Source organism: Leuciscus leuciscus (assembly GCF_965113295.1).
Source record: "Leuciscus leuciscus genome assembly, chromosome: 19".
Lineage (NCBI taxonomy): Eukaryota > Metazoa > Chordata > Actinopteri > Cypriniformes > Leuciscidae > Leuciscus > Leuciscus leuciscus.
In genome coordinates this window covers 24,902,174-24,906,725 of record NC_138743.1, presented here as the reverse complement: position 1 = coordinate 24,906,725, position 4,552 = coordinate 24,902,174, and the positions used below count along the sequence as shown (strand labels likewise).

The window sequence follows — 4,552 nt, the reverse complement described above, 5'->3', positions numbered from 1 at the left end:
GATATCAACATTTCTATTTAATAAAATGACATATATCTATCACAGTGTTTACAGTATGCTGTTTGTAGTTGGTGATCAATGAAATACACAAATATGGTGTCTGATTAGGGTAAAGGTTTCACTGCCTCATTAGTGATAAGGGCTTTTGAAGGAACATGCTTGTAAACATGAAAGTGTATTAGTGGTTCACTCTCAAACCAAGTAGCTGGACATCTGCACCATCAAAGGCAATCCACACACGCATATGCAAACAAGGATGTAACCTGTGTACCTGTGCCAAACATGAATGGACCTCAAGGCAAGATCAATGAAATAACTTGTTTGCACTTGCATAAGTGTGTGTGTGTATGTGTTTGTGAGATCTTTAAGGACCCTGTTGGTGAAGGCTGATTTCACCAGTAATGAGTTTGGCGGAGAGAACACACACGCACACACACACACACACACACACACACACACACACACACACACACACACACACACACACACACACACACACACACACACACACACACACACACACACACACACACACACACACACACACACACACACACACACACACGCACGCACACACACACAGAGAGCTTATAAAACTGATTTTGGTGCTGACCTGAGATCGATAAAATATTATGTTTTTGACCTTGGGTTTACACCAAAGAACCGCAGAAGAGAGCTGTATTTGCCTATATAGAAAACAGGTGCCAAATATCTCGTTTTTGACTTTGGGCTGCACATTTTTTATTTTTTTTTGGCTAACTAACTAACAAAATAAATACAGAATTAAATATCTAAATAAAAAGCTAAATAAATAACAAAAACTAACTAACTAACTAACTAAATAAAAAAATTATTAATGATAATAAGATGCCATTAAAAATTTAAATGCAAAGGAATACATGCAGTATTTATTCTACATGATATCACAAATTATGATCAATGCATGAACCAAATATTTTATCTTTTTTAAATTTTTACTGTATTATGGCTACATGTTTATCCACTGTCTTCGATTTCCACTGGAAGCGGCGACATCAAATCTCAGGTAAAATTTCAAAGTTAAAGTGCCCCTATTACTTTTTTCCTATATCACCTTTCATGTAGCGTCTAATATATGCAAAAGTATATAATACATGCAAGGTTTCAAAGATCAAAGTGCTCGATAAATAGTTATTGTCTCCCAAAAGAAATAATTGATTCTGAACTGCTGAAATGAGTCGTCAACAATTCCAGTCTTACTTCCTGTTACAAACCTACATAGCTACAAATTTGCATAATACCGGCCAATGTCTGCTTTGACCCTCAAACACTGTAGTTGTTGCTAAGGCCTGGAATAGTTGGTTCATGTTGTCGACATGTTGAGAAAATGCTGTTTTCTGCGCTACCAAAAGTAAATCCACTTTGCATCACTTCCAAAGACGGACACTTCCAAAACCCGACACCATCGTGACTGTTCGTATCACTATGCATCCAAGCAAGTGCTGAGGAAGCCTCCGGAGCTGAAATTCAGAATGAGCGTTTCGTTTCCGACACGCACTGTAAGCAGTCGACCAATCGAAAATGAGGGGTTTAAGAACAGAGTTGATGCTGCAATGTTATTATGAGAATTTTTTTTTTTTTTAAATGACCTTGGATGCATGTAAACCTTTTGTAGAAGATCTCCAAACCTTTAAAATAGCATAGGGGCGCTTTAAACTTTTGTCAACTTTGTTGCTGGCAACAGTCCCTGTCGCTCATGTTGCCAGAAATTGCCAATGCACATTGAAAATAAATTACTTTTGGTTGCTGGCAATGAGAATGGGCCTTTACTTTTCGATTTCAAGCTTTGATGCCTGGTAATTGTGACAAAAAGCTTTCGGCAGTTCTCACAATGGTGCTGAAAGTGATTTGAAAACATTTTATTACACAGATTGGAACTACACAACAGTATAAAGCAGATTGGCGAGGACAGAGGTGCCATCGAATTAGAGTTTGGATATTATAAAAAACATAAGTACAGGCTTCACATAATATTTGAATAGGTCTAACCAGCTCGTTTGAACAGAGCTAAAAATACAAAAAAAGTGAGAAATATAAAAAGAACTAGTATCTCTTTGTATGTATTCCTTCTGTTCATAAAGAGGACTGTCGGGCTATGAAAGATCAATTTCAGCCTTGATGAATGTACTTCATTTGCCATTCACATTGCTGTAGCTCAAAACCACTTTGGCCAGCAGCCAAATCACCCTGTAGCCCAAGACTGGTTGCCCACTGAAGCTAAGCAGGGTTGAGCCTGGTTAGTACCTGGATGGGAGACTCCTGGGAAAACCAGGTTGCTGCTGGAAGAGGTGTTAGTGAGGCCAGTAGGGAGCGCTCACCCTGTGGTCTGTGTGGGTCCTAACGCCCCAGTATAGTGATGGGGACACTATACCGTCAAATAGCACCGTCCTTCGGGTGAGACGTTAAACCGAGGTCCTGACTCTCTGTGGTCATTAAAAATCCCATGGCACTTCTCGTAAAGAGTAGGGATGTAACCCTGATGTCCTGGCCACATTCCATCCATTGGCCCTTACCAATCATGGCCTCCTAATAATCCCCATCCATTGAACTGGCTCTATCACTCTCTCTCCTCTCCAGAGCCGTTGTACTGTGGCTGCAGTCACATCATCCAAGTGGATGCTGAACACTGGTGGTGGTTGAAGAGAGATCCCCTGATATGATTGTAAAGCGCTTTGGGTGTACAGTAGTACATATGAAAGTGCTATATAAATGCCTCATTCATTCATTCACTTAACTGCTGGAAATTTTATAGACTTGGATGGTTGTTTATGAATAGTTGTGTAATGTTTTTGCTCCTTGTCCACATGAAGGTCACACGCCAATGTGAAGAACAGACAAAATATTTGAAATATCTGCACCACCTCTACTGTCAGCTAAACCTTAGCTTCCTTTTTACTCTTAAGAGCACAACAATTTGTACTTTTTAAATTAAAAACGTAATTAAAAGCTGTCAGGATTTTTTAAATCAAGGTTACTGAGGGGGCAGCTGAAGCTTTGCTGCAGAAAGAACAGTTGCTTTAAACTTTGAGGGTTTTTTTCTTCATTGAAAAATATTTTCCGCCTTTGGTTGGAAAAATAATTACTTTGTGTGAAGAGTGGCAAGTGTCAAGAGCTTGTTTTGATGCAACCCTTCTGAAGGAAACTTTCCTGCAGCCGTTTCAGCAGATGTATGCACTCATGAACAAACATGCACATTTCATACAGCAGGAAAAGGCAGAAGCATTTGAAGGTTCTGCTTTTTGATCGGGCGACAGGAAGAGAAGATAAAAAAGACAAAACCGTTTTCTTAGAGACACATAGAGAGAGAGAACATCATTGAATGACAGTTAGATTCAGAAACATGTTCTTTCTGTTCTACGTTCTTAGAGATGACACGCAGCTACTGTATGCCAACACAAACCTGTTGGAAGACAGTCATTATTTTTAGCAATTCGGTTGGTAAAGCACATAAAGCAAACAAAACATACAGCGGTGGAAATCTGAGAAGATGACAAAATAAGGATTTGTTATCCTTGTAGTTTTACCTGTTGTTGTTTTATGCTCTTTTGGTTGTGTTGTTTATGAGAATGGACTTTTTTTGATGGTGAAACAAACAAAATGAGCCCATTTTCAGTCAGTGTCCTGTGCATTTCACTAGTGCACTTTTTCATTTCATTGTTGCTATGTTAATTATAGTGTCAAGTACAAAGCACTTAAAAGTTGAACTATGAGTCTGTTTATCTTGAAATGTTTACAGGCACCCAGTAGTAGTGTTATAATGTGTCATGGTAGAAACTGAATGTATGTGTACAATGGTATGACACTTTAGAATGACATTAAAACTCATTTAATTTTACAACAGATGCAATGAAGCCGTATGTCACTACAAGTCAACATAAGCCGTATGTCACTACAAGTCAAAATCAAAGTGATTGCATCTCAAAAGCATTCTAGTATTTAATTCAACGATTAATTTAATTCAAACTAACTGCTTGAATGAACATTCACAAATAATGAATAAAGACTTAAACTTTGGAGATTTATCACAAATTAAGGGACTAATGATTACATTTGCACATCTATATGCATATACCTTTATTTTAATATCCATAACAAGTAAGCACACACTCCTACACAGCTGAATCACTTAATTAGGATTTAATTTCCTGCACGGAAAGAGTCAGAGAGAAAATCTTCTGCATTTCCAATTCCATCATATAAAGAAACTACAAACAAAAAAAGAAAGAAAGAAAGCGAACAAGAGCGCGGCAGACTTCATACCTCTGTTTCCTGTTAATCAACACAATGATCAATGGAACTCGTCTCATCTCCAACACCATGCTATCACACAGCTCCTTTCTTTTTTCCCCTTTCACTCTGTCTTTCAACAGAGTAATTTTACATCCTCTCTTGGCTGAAATGCACATACACACATTCTCTCCACCTCCTGCCGTCTCTCAAGGCTGGTTCTTTCAGATTCAAAACCTGTAGCTATGATTGATTGAAATGAACAAGAAAGAGCGTGTACACGTTC

At 38.3% G+C, this 4,552-nt stretch overlaps 1 long non-coding RNA gene across 1 annotated transcript; it reads right to left on the bottom strand.

Annotated features, from left to right (window-relative positions):
• Window positions 1–980: 980 nt before the first annotated feature.
• LOC309481857 lies at window positions 981–3,909 on the bottom strand. Its single transcript, XR_014200123.1, has 2 exons — window positions 1,990–3,909; window positions 981–1,177 (listed from the first exon to the last, which is right to left on the bottom strand). It is a non-coding gene; the product is annotated as an uncharacterized lncRNA (long non-coding RNA).
• Window positions 3,910–4,552: the final 643 nt, after the last annotated feature.